Source organism: Eulemur rufifrons, chromosome 17 (genome assembly GCF_041146395.1).
Source record: "Eulemur rufifrons isolate Redbay chromosome 17, OSU_ERuf_1, whole genome shotgun sequence".
Taxonomy (NCBI): domain Eukaryota; kingdom Metazoa; phylum Chordata; class Mammalia; order Primates; family Lemuridae; genus Eulemur; species Eulemur rufifrons.
In genome coordinates, this window is record NC_090999.1 from 47,796,414 (window position 1) to 47,814,160 (window position 17,747).

The window sequence follows — 17,747 nt, forward strand, 5'->3', positions numbered from 1 at the left end:
GAGACCCCATCTCTTAAAAGAAAAAAGAGGACTGTTTGCAAATACTGCTTTAGGGAGCTGCAGTATCCACTCTAGGTATCCACCGTCAAACAGACTGAAATGTTCACATTTGCTGGCTGGGTCTTGTCTCTAAGAGAATGATGAATAAATATTGAAAAATTCTTATTTTCTAGGTTTTCTATTTCTAAACGTCCTTTAGACTGCCATATTTTTATTTGTATTCCTCACATAGCATCAATCTTTATTTCAATACACATAATATGTTAAATTTCTCAAGTTTATTTAGTCACTGATCACATTAATGAAGGCTGCTGCTTTCTGATATTATAGAGGCAGGTACTTCCCTTTCCTCGATAAGGTGTACAGTAAGTAGCCAATTTTACCCAAATTGTATGAACTATTTTTGTTAATCTCAGAGAGGGCAACTTCATGAGTTGGGAGCTTACCTTTTGGGAGACTTTAAATACCTATGAACCATCTACACACTAACAATTGTTTTCATCTTGAAATAGGAGCAAGCAGTAGACGGTACATAGACTTAAATTTGAATCCCATCTGTGACCTAATTTTACTGAGTCTTATTTTCCTCATTTATAAAATGGGAATAACAAAACCCACCTTGCAGTGTTGTGGTTAAGTTTATAGCCTACAGTTCTGTTCGTAAGTTTATAAAATGAAATTTAATGAAATCGACTTCTCTTATCCTCAAATCTAGAGTTTATTTTAAACAGTAAACTGTCCCAGGCAGACATACTGTGTATGTCTATTACTCGCAGAGCAGTAGTTGGGACAAAACTGCTTCTCACCCTGTTAACAATCTTCTCACTGTGCTCGCAAGGCAGGAAGATTGATAGGTAGATAGGTAAGTAGGGACACCCTGCTCACCTTGTTGGATTCCAGTGTTACCCGGCATCACTAGGTACCTGTAAGGCAAAATAGAGGAAATAAAGGAAAATATATTTCAGTAGACTGCTGACTTGGCAATGTATGCAATCTACAATCGATACAGGTTAAAACTATCTGCTATGAGGAGGAATTTCTTTAAAGGTTAATGTTTTTAATGATTTAAAATTTTAGATTTGTAAAAGAAAAATATATTTTTGAGGTTACTCTAATAATTAAGCAGCTGTTTAAAGTCTTTTGGTTTTTCACTTACTCTGTGCTGAATCTTTAATCAGACATTTGAAAACCAATCTCTTAAAAATCTTTGGGACAGTACATATTGAACTGGATTTTTTTTTGGCAATGATCAGGTAAAATTCTTTAATTTTTTTTTCTCTGACTTTAAGCTTAAAAAGAAAACCCCTCAAATCTCATGCAGAAGTGTAGAAAGCTCTTGATGTTTTCTGTGGCAAAATAATCCATTTTTAGCAACTATGCTTTCTCAACAGAATTTAGCATATTGGGTTGCAGTGGGAATGCTTTAATTTCTGTGATTATTGGGAACATGTTTACACTGACTCAGGGAGTTACGTGTGCTTTCCTTATGTGGTCAAAAGGTTTGGAGTTGTGTAATTTGGAAGGAGGGTATAAGAAGTTAAAAAACAAATATGAGTCTGTGTCTGTCCTGTTAGGAATGAGATCAGGACTGACTATAATTTAAGGATTTCTTCAGCAGGTATCTTTAAAAACTCAAATCCTCGTGAGTTTTAGAGGCATTCTTTTGCTTGGCTATTAAAGAATATTCAGAGAGAAAGGGTCTTGTGTAATATCTAGTAATCATTTGGTTTTAAGGAAATAATTGGGACAGTATAGCACATTCATCAGAATATTTGATGGGTTCCTGTGTTGCAATATATTTCAAGAGGAGACCCATAGTTGCCACGCAGCCAGCAAACTAGTCTTTGAATTGTTTTTGAAGATATAGGGTGGTCATGGAATGAGAATTGTCTCACCCATCTTTCTGATGGGTAAATTATAAAGTCATGTGTCTCTGGGAAGCTTTCCATTAAGTCTAGGTGTGCTAGACTTTTGGGTGATTTCAAGAGACCCAAGGTAGATAGCATAATTTAATCTACAGTGTCAGAAGTACCCTTTATTATTAGGCATGGCATTTAAAATTATGCAGGTTTCCTTTATTATGTAAATAGTTCTTTACTGATGAGGTTGTTTTCTCCCAGCTCCTCTGAATTAAGGGACATATGGCACTCTTTGGGGTAAAATTGTTGAGATTGAGAGGGAAGGGTGTGTGTGTGTGTGTGTGTGTGTGTGTGTAGCCTCCCCCATTATCAACCTCCTCCACCGGATGTCACAGTTTGGTGAACAATTTGTTAGTACCTACATTTGACAATTTGATGAACCTACATTGACACATCATGCTCACTCAGAGTCCATAGTTTACATTAGGGTTCACTGTTGGTGTTATACATTCTATGGGTTTGGACAAATGTATAAAGACATGTATGTATCATTATAGAATCATACAATGTATTTTCACTGCCCTAAAAATACTCCGTGCTCCACCTGTTCATCCCTCCCCCACCTACTAACTCCAGGTAGTCACCAACCTTTTTACTGTCTCAATTGTGCCTTTTCCAGAATGTCAGTTGGAATCATGTAGTACGTAGCCTTTTCAGATTGGCATCTCTCACTTAGTAAAATGCATTAAAGGTTCCTCCATGTCTTTTCATCACTTGATAGCTCATTTTTTTAAAAACACTGAATAATATTTCATTGTCTGGATGCACCAGAGTTTACCCATTTGCCTACTGAAAGACATCTTGGTTGCTTCCAAGTTTTGACAATTCTGGATAGAGCTGCTACAAACATTCCTCTGCCGGTTTTTGTGTGGACATAAATTTTCAGTTCCTTTGCATAAATACTGAAGGTTATTCTATTTTTAATTCTCTGTATGGTACTCATCATTATCTGATATTTTCTTGTTTACTGTATCCTTCCAACAGAACACTCTAAACCATAAGAACAGTGATTTGCTCAGTTCACTGCTGCATCCCTTGTTCCTAGAACAAGGTTTGGAACATATGATGTTAAGGGCTTCATAAATAGTTAATGAATGAATATGTGAAACTATATCTTTGGATTAAGAAAAAGTGGTATAAGAAAGATCATAGTAGAAACACACAAACAGTAGGAAGTGATTCTTCTGGTTTACAAAAATGTTTTTCTCTTTTAATTAATTATTTAACTTTCTGAGTACTTTTTGTGCATAAGATGCTCTTTAGGTCCCATAGGACCTATAATCTGTTGAATATTTGAGAGAAATTTGGGAGGACATGATTACTTCACACTCCGAATTATTCCTAAAAGAAATTGAGGTAGTTGAAAAATGAAAAATAAAAAGACTTACTAACACAGGGGAGTCTTATTCTATGCCAGGCACAGGCATTCATGACCTCATTTGACCCTCACTAAAATCTAAAGCACCATCTAGTGTTTTTTTTTTTTTTTTTTTTTTGAGACAGAGTCTCACTCTGTTGCCCAGGCTAGAGTGAGTGCCGTGGCGTCAGCCTAGCTCACAGCAACCTCAAACTCCTGAGCTCAAGCGATCCTCCTGTCTCAGCCTCCCGAGTAGCTGGGACTACAGGCATGCGCCACCATGCCCGGCTAATTTTTTCTATATATATTTTTAGCTGTCCATATAATTTCTTTCTATTTTTAGTAGAGGTGGGGTCTCGCTCTTGCTCAGGCTGGTCTCGAACTCCTGAGCTCAAACGATCCGCCCACCTCGGCCTCCCAGAGTGCTAGGATTACAGGCGTGAGCCACCGCGCCCGGCCAAACTCCAGCCCCATCTAGTGTTAACCCCATTTTATAGACAAGAAAAGGAAATTAAGGCACAGAGAAATTAAGCCACTTGTTTAAAGCTAAACAGCAATAAGTGGTGGAGGCAGGCTTGGGATTCAGGCCATCTGACTCCAGATCCAGGTCTTGCGCACTTAACCACCATTCTCTCCTGCCTTTATTATGTGATAGGGTAAAAATAAGGATGAAAGGAGGATGAATTGGCCAAATGAAGGCCCACAGTGTAGGCAAAGGGAAAAGATGGAGCACTGGGCCGGGCAGCTAAGTTCTGTGAGACAGGTGGAGGTGAGATGACCTGCACTTCAGAGGGCCATGAGGGCAACCTGCCTGGAAGAGCCGGGCCTTACAGAGTAGGTGGTGTTGGCATTGGTCAGAAGGGCCAGGGCAGGATGCTCCCTGCTCCTGAGAGGTATGAAACCTGGGATTTCACTTCAGGGTCTTTGGGAAGACAGAGGAGCGGGACATACTTCTAGGCAAATGTGTTGCCAGAGTTTGTGCATAAAAGTAGAAAGAAGACGATCGTGTGTCCTTGGAAAGGGCACACAGAGGTACGGAGTGTTGACTTAGCTTAGAGAACAAGTGATATTTCTCAGTGCACTCATGGGCTATTGCTTGTACCACTTTTGAACCCAGAAAAAATCAGGGGCACAGCTGAAGTAGATTAAGATCCTGGGCAATGAAAGGGCTCTGTTGATCTCCTAAACAGGTACGTGGCATCCAGATGCAGAGGAAAGAACTGATGTCACTTTGCCAAATTAGAATGAACTATCTGCAGAATAAAAATGCTCCCCCCCTTTTTAAAGTTATTGTTTCTGTAGTTTAGAGGGTAGACTATTTTGAAGTAAAGAGGGCTTTCATTTAAAAATTTTGGTGTTTTTAATGGGCGTGTAGTGCTTACTACAGCTTTTTATTTTATTTCTCTGAATCCTGTTGCTGGCTTGGAGGATTTGAGGAGGTTCACTGTCACTTTGGTCAACTATTTGAGCCTTTTGAACACAATAGCCTCTTCTGTAAAGTGAGGTCACCAAAACTGTGCCACCAGCTTGCTGTGCAGTTTTGAGAAAAATGGAGGAAAGTGACTGGCTCTCATCAGATATTCAGTGTGTGTTTCTTCAGTGAACAAGGACTACTAAACAAGGGTGATGATGCTGATTTTGTAACATCTGAGAAGTAGCTAATTTATGAATTATTATAATTTATTAATATTAATTTATTAAGCACTCATTAAGTATCAATATATTTTATTCCATTTAGCACTCCCAAGAATTCTGTAAGATAGGTAGACACTGTTTTTATCCCCATTTTATAGTTTAGGTAGCTGAGGCTATGGGATCGGAGTCCAGGTCTAACTTAATTTTAGGGGCTGCACACTCAGCTTCTACCCTCCTTCCCCTAGAGCATCCAGAGGTACATGGATATCCATACCAGCATCTCTAGTCTATGCGTCGACCCACACCCGTGCTTTTCTAGCTTCAAGTTATTTTTGGTACTCTTTAAAAATTCCATAGCAGTAGAGTACTGAGAAAGAGACTGTTCTCCAAGAAACGTCAGTCTCAATAGCACCCTTTCTGGTGTAACTGCCCCTGTCCCCTAGACTGATCTTTGTAAATTGCCAATTCCGATGGTGTCTCCGCCCTGCTCAGAACTCCTCCAGGGGCTCCTCCTTGTCCTCCACGCCCTCCAAGAGCTGGATTCTGCCTTCCTGCCCTGTGCTCTCCACCTCAGGACTCCCAGCCTGGCGCTAATACACTGTCTGCCATTCTCTCAGAAGTCTCCATGCCACTGTGGTCAGTTACAAGCAGAGCCCAATAAAGACATGGTCTCCTGGGAAATTGGTGCATTTACCTCTTCTCAGCAGAGAGAATGTCACATTAAGGGCCTCCATGATATGGCAGAAAATGCCTTGAAAGAATGCCCAATCATTTCTTACCTGGGTTTATGCTCCTGGATTTCAACCTTGCCCTATCACAGTCTATTCTCAACCAAACAGCCAGGGTGATCCTTTTAAAGCAAAATCCAGGTCTTGTCACCTTTCTACCTAAAAGTATGCAGTGGCTTCCCACTGTGGAGCTACTACTCAATTTCTGACCTTGCCTCCCACCTTTCTCCTCTTGTGCTCCAGCCATCAGGTTTCCTTGCTGTTTCTCAAACACCCACATACATGCTGCCTCAGGGCCTTTGCACTTGCTGGTCCCTCTGCCTGAAATACTCTTTCATATCCCCGTGGCTCACTCTCTTACTTTATTCAGGGCTCTGTTTCATCATGTCATTGGAGACATTTTCCTGTTGTACTACCTAAAACATCTCTCTCCTTATCCTACCATATTTTTTGGCTCTTATGAATCCCTCACATTTCAGGCATTTAATTGTTTATTGCTTGTGTCTCTCCACTAGATCAATAGTTTCATGAGGGCAGGTAGTTTGTTTTGATCAGAGCACCTGGGAGTTGGGAGGAGTGAGAGAGAGGGAGAGAGAGCAAAGTGCAAGCACACTAAATAAGTGGCAAGAAAGGACAAGGCCAGAAAAATGAGCTCCTGCATTCTAAAGCTGTGGCTGATCCTGCCTACAGTGGGCTGGAGAATGAGAAAGGAACCTCCAAGTGTGCTCTCCCCCCTACCCTGCAGTATTGTATGTGGCATGGAAAGATGGGCTTACCAGAATGGGGATGTGTGGTTAGTTGGATGGGAGTAGATCGAAAAAGCACCCCCTCTGTTTATGATGCATCACAAAAAGACACATTCCAAGATGCATCTTCTGCCCTTAGCCTTCTTTTGGATCAAGTGAAATGTCCTTTGTCCGTGCCAAAATTCAGATCCTTTTCCTGCCCCCTTCCCCTCCTCCTCCTTTTTATAAAAATATTTTTAGATGCAGTTCCTGGTAGGGTGACTATTTCTGTCTCTCTCCTGCTCATTTTCATTTACCTATTTGTTTTTCATCTTTCTTGTCATCTTTCAGTTTCAGTTATGTTCCATGTTGCTCAGCTTTTCTAGCCCTTTCTCCCCTTCCATTGCCCTCACTCCTCAGCCACAGCGGGATTTGTTTATTTTGCTTTCCCTCCCCACCAAGCCGCATCTTTGTGTCTGTCTTTCTTTCCCTCCCACATGCTCTTTCGCTTTTCTGGAGCCCAGTCTCACCTGCCAGATGCTCTGCTGTCTCCCCGCTTCTCTAGTCTCTTTCAGGGTTTCATGTTTTCCATTCTGTAACGGGGCTGGCTTTTTGCCTACTTTTGCTTTGATTTGAGAAAGAGAAGCGTAAGAAGAATGACAGGACCTGAAAGTGCTCGATAGTTTAACAAAGGTGACGGGCCCGGAGGGGAAGAGACAAGACCCTGGAGGGCTGGGGATGTTGTAGGGGTGAGTTTTGGGGAACTTTGGGGAGAGTTGACTGGTTCTGATCCTGCCTTGCTTCAGTGAAGGCTCTTCCCAGGGACGGGGCAGGAAGAGGGCTCATTTGGGAGGCAGAGGCCGTAGCTCTTCCTGACTAGTAGCTTGTGGCAGTGGGAAGGGTATTGGAACAAAGGTGACCACGGGACTCTGGCCCCAGGTCTGCTGTGTGATGGAACCAGATCAAGTGACCTATTGCTGTTGGTCATCAGTTTCATCAGTAAAGGAAGGGGTTTGATCCAGATGAGCTCTAAGGCTTTTTTCAGCTCTGTATTTTGTAAATTTCTGAGTCTATGCTTCTCTTAGTGAGGGTTCCCTGATTCCTTTATCTTGTAATAGGCATTACTTGGCAGGATCTTCGGTGCTCCTGTTTAAGAATGGCTGTGTCTCTGTGTATGTAAGTATGTGTATGTATGTGTGTGTGTGCATGCTAAGGGCAGAGGGTGGCGGGAGAGTTCTGGCTGATGCTGGTCAGATGAGAGGAGCAAAGGGCACTGCCCTGCTCTTTTATGTCCTTGTACAAGGAGGAGGGACATCCTGTGGAACACAGGGGCTCAGTGGTCTACCTTGAAATAAGAATTGGTGGTTATGCCACTGTTCTTTGCTCAGGTGCGATCAATTCTTGGAGACTCAGAGATCTTTGTTTTCCTGATAGTCTTGGTTTTAGTGTGGCATGTTCAGTGCTGTCAGCTGACCCTCACTGACCTGCAGACAAAACTTGGTTTGCCATAAATCTGTAGACCTAGAGTGTTAAATAATAGCCCTGTGAGGTTACTGTCTGCGTGGGTTCAACCTGAGTATGAAGTTAATTCTGTTTACTGTGTTGCAATTGTAAAGCTTGTTTATGATGTGAACTATAAAAAGGCCTCGGAGGAGTTTTTTTTTAGACCATTAGTGACTTTGGTCATTAATAGTACTTTGTTGTCTGCCCGTAGGACAGCAGAGGGTGTCTTACAGTCAGAGGGGCCTTAGAGATCCCAAGCAGGTGATTTGGAACATTTTTTGTTTGTTGGTAGGAGAAATCTTTTTTTCTAAACAAGTATTATGGGGGACTTTAATATTTAAACTCATTTATAAATGTATTCTTTACATATATTGCATTTGTCTATTCAGTGGAATAGACAGTGGAATAGCCTGGTAGTTCAGGGTCTTCTCTAGTGTCTTAAAATTTAGTAAATAATACATTTAAGTGAATGACAATCTTTTTAGATTTCAAACTGATTGGAAACATATTTCCAAAATGAAATTTATTTATTTTTTTAGGAGACAGGCTCTTGCTCTGTCACCTGGGCTAGAGTGTATTGGCACAATCATATCTCACTGCAACCTCATACTTCTAGGCTCAAACAATCCTCCTGGCTCAGCCTTCCCAGTAACTGGGACTACAAGCATGCACCACCATGCCTGGCTAATTTTTTGTTTGTTTGTTTGTAGAGATGGGATTTTACTATGTTGCCCAGGCTGGTCTTGAACTCCTGGCTCAAGCACTCCTCCCACCTTGGCCTCCCAAAGTGCTTGGCCTATAGGTGTGAGCCACCACACGCGGCCCAAAATGAAATTTAAATGGAATGTTTGTGAACTCCAACATCCTTTCATTATAACTTGGGCTCCCCTGATCTCAGTTTGAAAACCACTAATACAGAGAATAAAAATAAACTAAGCATCAACCCAAGGAACTAGAAAAATAAGCCATAGCAAAAGTATAGGGGAGAGATGAACTTAAAAAAAAACCCCATATCTAGACTCACTCATTTTCAAAATATTAAAGTAGTTAATCTAGAATTACATACCAGATATTATAGGTTCTAGACTTCCAAGACGAGATAGGTCTTTAAGTTATTTAGCCCCCTTCTCTCTTTCAGAACAAATAAAACAGAAAAACAAACAAACAGAACACACCATAGTGCTTATTCCTCCTAAGCTGGTATCCTTGTCATCTTTGGACATCTCTGATCTTTAGAAGGCTCTCACTGTGGAGCTGACCTCTGTGCCCTGTCCTTCCCTGTATTGTTTTGTGCTCTTCCCTTGGGGCCTGCAGAACGTGTCTAATGCTTTGTCTGCATGATAGACCCTCAGATATTTGCAGTGGTTAGTATTTACCCATGAGTTTTCTCTCCTTTGACAAAACAGTCCTAGTTCCTTCAATTGTTCCTTATGTGATAACACCGTTTTTGTGTCCCATTGGCATCCTTGTTCTTTTCCTCTGAAGGCGTTGTCAGCTTTGTCTGTATTTATGATAAAGTATTCCATGGCTCAGGTGTGTCTTTCAGGTATAGAGCAGAGCTGGGTTCTTAATGGAGTTCCTAGATTTTCATCAATACGGGGTTGGGTGGGTTGCTGTCTCCAGGATGCTAGTCGATTATTAACTAGAATCTCAGCTTGAGTCCTGCTGTTAAACTGCATGTTGCTTCATTCTTTATTTATGTAATTGATTATTTTGGGACTGAGTGCAAGGCCTTTATTCCTCAAGCAATATCAGGATAATGCAAGAGTGGAGTTTTTAATTTAAGTTTTCTTATACCCAACCCAGTACATTTCCCACTAATATCAGGTATTGGTTTTCAATTTGTAGAAGTTCTATGTTTTCATGGAATTTGTGAGTACTTAGGGATTTGAAAAAGCAACACAGTAAGGAGCTTTTCAAAGCCTGCTTCTGTGGGTTTTGTTTGGTTTTTTGTTCTTGAGACAGAGTGTTGCTATATCACCCAGGCTAGTCTTGAACTCCTGGCCTCAAGCAATCCTCTCAGCTCAGCCACCCAGCTATACTGCACTTGGCTAAAGCCTGCTTTTGGTCTTGTGAGGAATGTGGAGTCATTTACTGACCTGTGTCATAAATTGTTTTTACTCAATTCTCTGTGTTACAGAAACGGAGGCCATTTCAATTTTATTGTGGTGAATCATTTCGTCAAATATGAAAGTCATTGAGATGTTTTGATTTGTGTGTGTTAGTTTTTGAATTGCTATTAACAAGTTTAATGTGCAGTTTGAATAATGAATGTATTTTATAAATATTAATATATACATTTAGTTTATAGTAATTATTTCTTTTGATAAATGATTTTAATTGTGTAATTCAGATCTTTTATATCCTTATCATTTTTTTGTCTGCTTGTTCTATTAGCTATTGAGAACAGGCATGTTAAAGTCTCCTACTATAATTGTGGATTATCTATTTGTTCTATTGGATTTTTAACTTTTCCTTTACATCTTTTGAAGGTATGTAACTGGGTGCATAGAGATTTAATATTATGATATTAATATCTGTTCAACTGACTCTTTATGATGAAAAGTTCCTCCTCTAGTAATACGTCTTGCTTTAAAATCTATGTTGTCTGATATTCTTTTGGCTATGCTAGTTTCGGGGGGGGGGTTTTGATTAGTATTGTGTGGTATGTCTTCTTACATTTAAGCTTTCTGTGTTATTTTTAAAGTGTGTCTCTTCCAAATAGCATATGGATATTGTTATTGTTTTTGGATTAAAAAAATTTATACTGACAGTCTTGGCATTCTATTTGGAACAGTTAGTCCATTTACATTTAATATAATTGCTGATATAGTTGGATTTATATTAATATCTATCATATAACTACTTTCTATTTGGCACACGTTTTATGTTCTTTATATCTCCTGTCTTCTTTTTGATTAATCAACTATTATTATTTCCTTTTCTCCTCTATAACTTGTTAATTATGCATTCTTTTACTGTTTTTTTTTAGTGACTACTCTCAAGTTAAAACATGTATATTTAACATATTATATATATAATAAAGTTATTAATTTCAACACTTTCCCAATATGGTATATAGTATACTTTGATCATTATTGTTGTCATACATTGTAATTCTACAAATATTTCAAACTCCATGAGATTATAATATTTGAGAAAACATTTTATTATATATTTTACAAGATATAATTTTATAAAATTGTGTTATATATTTGATATTAATTATATTTACTCACATATTTACGCATTTGACTGTTCCTCATTCCCTCCTCCATTTCCATGTTTTCATTTGAGATCATCTTATTTCTGCTTGAATAGTTTCCTTCAGTAGTAATATTCTTTTAGTGCTGGTCTGGTGGCACTGAATTCCCTATTTGTCTTAAACATTTTAATTTCAGCTTCATTTTTAAAGAATATTTTGTTAGGTATGGAATTTTCTTCCATCCCTTTAAAAATGTCATTCCATTGCCTTTGGGCTTACACCACTTCTCTGAGCTGTTCTCCTCTCTGGAATTTTATTATATTTTATCCTCATTGTTTCCATGGCTCTCTGGTACCTTTAAGAATGACTTTTTTGGCCAGGCACAGTGGCTCACACCTATAATCCCACACTTTGGGGGGCAGAGGTAGGAGGATTGCTTTAGGCCAGGAATTTGAGACCAGCTTGAGCAAGATAGTGAGACCCCATGTCTACAAAAGATTAAGAAAAAAAATTAGCCGGATGTGGCACCTGTGGTCCCACTGGAAAGGCTGAAGTGGGAGGTTCGCTTGAGCCTAGGGGTTCAAGGCTGCAGTGAACCATGATTGAGCCACTGCCCTCCAGCCTGGGTGACAGATTAACACTCTGTCTCTCCTTTTTATTCCTAGTTGGTATCAACAGGACTGTTGGCCTGCTGTGGTCTATTTCGTCCTGGCTGGAGATGAAAGCCTACCCCAAAGGCCATTTCTGAAGAAATGTCTTATAAGTCTTTTAAGTCATTTAGTTAACCTCCCTTAAAAAAAACGACATTCTGATATTTACCCCCTGGATTTAACCAATTTGTATTCATATGAATTCTGTTGGGATGATAAGTTTCAATAATCTTTATATTTTAAACAATACAAAAGTCAGACACTTTCATACATCCTCTTAATCAGTGGTTCTTACCTTTTGTGAAGAAATGCTCCTTGTGTACCCTTCTATGAATCTCTGATTAAAAGACAGTATCCCTAGTAAATGCTTAAAGCTGTTGCATATAGCTTCTGGGGATTAAGGAACATTTCCCCATTCCCTTTCCCCATGGATTTCAGGATAAGAACTGTATTAAGTACATAAAATAAATGAGTTTGGTTTATGTGTACCCTTGGATTTCAGCAGAACCCCTATATTAAGTACATAAAATAACTGTGGAGTTAAATGGAAAGGTACAGATGAGTCACTTAATATTTGGGTGCTTGCTGTTTGTACACTAACATGGTGGGGAGAAAAGTGTGCTGGGCCTGGCACAGGAAGATCTAGATTTGACTTCTGGCTTTGCTGCTCACTAGATCTGATATTTTCAGTGTTCTCCTTTATAAATGGGGATCATAAATAATACTTCCCAAGTATTATTGTGGGAATAACTTGAGAAAATACCCAAGAAAGCACTTTATAAATTGCAAAGTGCTGTACACAAAGAAGATAGTATATGTATATATAGAGAGATATGTATATATCTACATCTGTATATATGTGCACACATATGTAAGAAATAATTTTTTGCATTTCCACATTTTCTTTTAAAGAGGTACTTCAGTTAAATATAATAATTTAAAATAAAATAAACTTTATGTACATAGCTCTTTTTTTGGCACTACATGCAGATATTGTAGTTGAGAAATTGTAAAGAGGACAACCTAACTTGAAGGTTGGGGCAGAAATAAATTGAGAAACCCAATATCATCCATCTGGCTCTGGGATCCTGAGCTAGTAGATATTAGTACTAACTATTAATAGTACCTGTACTTGTATTTACTTACCTATAAAATGGAATAATAATGCATTTATTTAACTTTTTAAAGATCTTACAAAGTTCAATACACTGTGTTCTACATAGAATTTTTTATTATTGGAAAGAGGACAAGTTTCAAATATTGAAAATAAGGCATCAAATTTGAGAATTCATTTAGAGCACTATATTTATAGCAGCATAATGGTTTTCATGGCATGTATTAAACTTTCGTTATGATATTTAACATGTTAACTAATATTTACTTTTATTATACTTTTATCCCTAGATCACCCCTTGTAAAGGCTGTGTATAATACTAGAATACTTTGGAAAACAGTTGAACATGTCTTAATGTTATATAAAAAGGTGACCATTACTATCAAAAAGTTAATAACTTTAAGTTCTCATTTTTGCCTGTTACCATAAAAGCTGAAGTTCATAAACTTATTTGAATCTTTGTAAACCTTTAAGACTATGATGAAAGCCATAAACTTTTTCTCAGAAAATGAACACATACGTACACACACAAAAACAGTTTTGCTAATAACTTTAAGAAGTCCTCAGACTGAAATTCACTTATAGACTCTTCCCATGGCCCCAGATTAAGAAACCCCACTATACAAAGATGTACCACTTGATTCCCATTGTCATAATTTGAAAATAAGATATTTGTTTGTTGCCCACTCATGCCAGATATTTTAAAAACCAGATAAAGTTATTATCCAGAAAATAACATTTGTTATTAACAAAGTATAATTACATACAGAATTATCTGTAGTGGGTGAGAGGGAGGAAGGAGGAGAGAACATTAGTATAAAAATACCCAGTAATTAGGCTCATACAGCCACTCAGTTACTATGGCTATTAGCGACCTAAATCAATGAAAAATCTTTAGAACATGCAAATTAGTGTTGACAACCATTTCCACTTCAACCATCTGGATTGGGGTAGGAGAGTTGGATGACACAGTTTAAGGTGGTAAAAACATCTAATACCTTTTTGGCTCTTTGGGAAGAAAGGCACAGATGTCACAGCATTTAAGCAGGAGGCTTGGTCTTTGAGAATTATTGATGAGTTTTACAAGTAGAATTTCTCTAGATAGAGGGATGCTTGAGGGTAAAAAATATTGGTTTAATTTACCTGATTTTTTTGTGTATGTTTATATTGAAGTATATTTAGTGTAATTATAGTTAGTTCAGCTTTTCTGTTCTACATTTGTTATTCCTGTTTTCCATGTTACTTGCAGAAGTTTTACAGGAGTATTGGTGACTTTTCTTAATTTGGGGAGGAGTAGGTAAGAGGTGATACAGCTTCACTATTCAGAGGGGAGAGTGAATAATTCTGACAGATTCCAACTGGCTCACTTGGGAAAGTGAAAATTTTGACCTGCCAGAGGCAAAGGTTATAGGTGAATGCAGATGTAAAATAGAAGGAAGAATAGAATTCTTTAAATTGAAATTTGATTTGGCCGCTAACAATGTTTGCACCATTCAGTAATAGGCTTTTATAAAAGTGAGCAATACATTTCAGTGGCAATGGAAAAAATATGAATTACATCAGTGAGGAGCTGTTTATTATCTGTTGACACAGGAAATAATTCCAAAGATAGTTTTGGCAAGGATGAGATGAAAACGCTGCTCTTGACCAGCACATGTGCAATAAAAGTTGATAGAACATTTTTGGAAAGCAGTTTGTCAATTTGTGACAATTTGTTTGTATTCATGTACTCATTCCTGGAATTTTATTCTAAAATAGTAACAGCATAAAAATTGTACATGAAAATGTTTATTATTGTATTGTTTATAATGTTAAAAAGTTAGAAGCACACTTAATGTATAAGAATGGAATAATAGAGTCCTGGGGAAAAAAAAAAAAAGAATGGAATAATATTTAAGTAATTAGGGAATTATGGAACATCAAACACTTGATGGAACGCAATTAAAAAGGGTGCCAAAGATTGTAACAATGTGGAAAAATACCACTATGTATATTGATGCCATGAGTATACCTTTGTGTAATGATTACCCATGCATATGAACAAAGCCTGGAAGGGAATAGGAAAAATAAAAAAGGTTGATAGTTTAGGGTGGTGTCAGTGTTGATGAAATCTAGATATCTTTAATTGCTATTTGTTTAATAATGAAAACTTTTAAACAGTCTCCTAATTTTGTGCTCTTATGGATATTTATGTTAGAAGTTGAAATAATGGGAAATTTATTTGGTAGGAGGCATGTTTTTGTCCCTAATGGATAGCTGTTGTTCTAAAACCATTTTTGAGTAGCCATTCTTTTCCTGCTGATCTGAAATACCATCTTTATTACATAATTTCCATGGGTGCATGTGTCTGTCTCAGACTCTGCCCTTTTGTGGTCTGTCTCTATGCTACTATCACATGCTTAAATGACCCTGGCTTTATTGTATGTTTTGCTTTGTGGTGGGGCAAGCTCTGGCCCTTCCCCCGCAGCTCAAACATTATTCTCCCTCAACACTTTTGTTTCTGGGGCTGTGTATTTACTCTTCCACGTGAACTTTAGAATGAGCTTGCTGAGTTTCATTTCAAAAAATTCAATTTGGGTTTTGATTGGAGTGTATTAAACTTGTAGATCAATTTGGAGAGATAATTTTGCCTAGCTTGACTCTTTTGGTTTCCAGAAGTTACAATGAAATATTTGAGTGTTTTTTATTTAGCATATACTGAGCTGACAGAATGGTGATAACACATCTCTATTACTTCTGTGTAGAAGCAGAGTGATTCTGATATTTATACCAACACATTTATTTAGGAAAGTTTATAGTTTTCAATTGCCCAAAGCAAAGAATACAGTTGAATCCAGCTGGGGAAGTGAACGAGTATGCTAGAATTCTGTAAATTGGAATTTATCTTTGCCATATATGAAATTAGTGGCCTTTTAAGAGGAGTAGCAGATTTTCAGTGGCCTCAGTGGCTAGAAAGACCCTAATGTTACCCCAGAAAATTGCCACCTATGGCTGATTATTTATGCTGCATTTGTTCCTCCACAAATTCTTTCCGAAGTCCATTCTTCCTGCTGATCTCCTAAGTAGCTTTATGTACATATCTCCTTTGAGCTTTATCGTTTCTGAAGGAAAGTGTTCTTGTTTTTTCATCTTCGTATTTTCTTTCCCTATCTTCCTCTCCGTATCACCCCCTTCCCTTCTATTCCCATAACATCTTTAACCTTGGCTTTCTGGTGTCTTTGTAATTACCAAATAAGAGATTCCATTTATTGCTGAATACTATTCTTAGCGTTAAGACTTCTGGGTACCCTCTTGAATGGGTGGGCACGTCTTCCTTCTAACATGATTGTTGTTTATCTTCTCTTACCGGTGTAAGGCATGGCCTGGTTTGAAAAGGAGGCATAATGAATCGTAAGACTGTACTGTTTGGGACTGTACTGCTTTGAAAAGGGTTGTAATTAAACTCTTTCATAAGTTGTAGTCCTTGTTCACCCAACCAAGTAAAATAAAACAGTAATATGATCATCCTTTTAAATAGATGCAGATTAGATATCCTTGTGATCTGTGAAAACCTTTGCTCTATTTATATAATTTGTTTTCTATTTAAAAAAAAAATCATGAACAGGTCAGGTCAGATTCTGTCTGCGGATAGTTAACAGTCCCTTTAGCAACCAGGAACATGACTAAAGCAAGCTGTTCTTCCTTTTTTAGGAAATGGAATTTTGTCTAAGTTTCCTCTCTCAGTCATGTTAGACATTTGTTATTGTTTTTTGCTTTTCATATCTCCTTCCTGAACTTTTTTTGAAGCTATTGTATGGTAGATTTTTCTTGGCACGTTACTTTCTATTGATTACGTTTGTGTATGTGTGTGCACGCGTGCAGGAGGGCTCACATGCGGAGAGAGGACAGTTCAAAATTGCAAACTGGTGATTTTTCAGAACTCCACAATTTGTATTTATATCAATTCATGACTTTGGATAACTTTATATGTGTGTGATGGGTTGCAAACCACTAGGAAAACATAGCTTTTTTTATTTAAAAAAATTTTAGATTAAATAACTATGTATCTACTGGAAAAAGGAGCCCTGCATTGATTTTATTTTTGATCCTGGTTGGACTAACTCTAGAATCGTACAGGATGATATTCCTCAAATGCAAACAGATGTGAAGGAGACCGTGTAGACTTCTCTCTGTTCGCTGTTCTCCCCTGTCGCAGGGTGAGGATATGGCAGACAGCGGGTTTGTTTTGGTTGAGCAAGCACACAAAAGCCCAGATGCTTCTCTCCACACTGGGCCGAGCTCTGGAGGCCCTCCAAAGTGGGCGACCCTTTCCACCTCCTGGTTTCCATTTCCCTGCCACTCCCACAGGCCGGGCGGAATGCACCCTGTCCCTGGAGGCCCTGCGTTGTATTGCCTTATTGTGTGTTGAGTGGGGAGTATCCCGAATCCCTCGAAGCCTCCAGGGTGCTGAGACAACCTGGACCTGGCAGGCTCGGCCTTGGCTGCAGCTGCTCCCTGGGGTGGAACATGGCTGAGGCAGCCCCTCCACGAAGCCTCTGGGTAATAATATACTCCCGAGCCCTAGCCTGCTGCCCGGCTTTCTTTGACATGTGTCTTCAGAGTGTGCCTTGGGCCCAGGGCACTTTACAGGGCTTTGTGCCAAAAAGTAGCTCTTAACAGAAAGTGCGAGGCCAGGCCGGATGAGAAAGAAGACTTGGAAACCCCTCAGAGAAGACAAATTGCAAATAGAAGTGGCCCGGAAAGTGTGGGAGGGAGTAGTTTTATTTATTTGGCAATGGTTGTGAATATTTAAGGTTCTTACAACCTACTATGATCTAGTACGGGGTAAGGCCAGAGCTAAGAATAATTATCTTGAACCTTTGTGCTAACAGTGGCATTTTCAGGTACAGGATAGAAATTAATACAAGCAAT

General features: G+C 38.6%; 1 protein-coding gene across 1 annotated transcript in view; it reads left to right on the forward strand.

Annotated features, from left to right (window-relative positions):
• The window catches only part of ARHGEF28 (Rho guanine nucleotide exchange factor 28), a 267,842-nt gene that overhangs the window by 83,491 nt on the left and 166,604 nt on the right, over positions 1 to 17,747 (forward strand). The window lies entirely within an intron of this gene.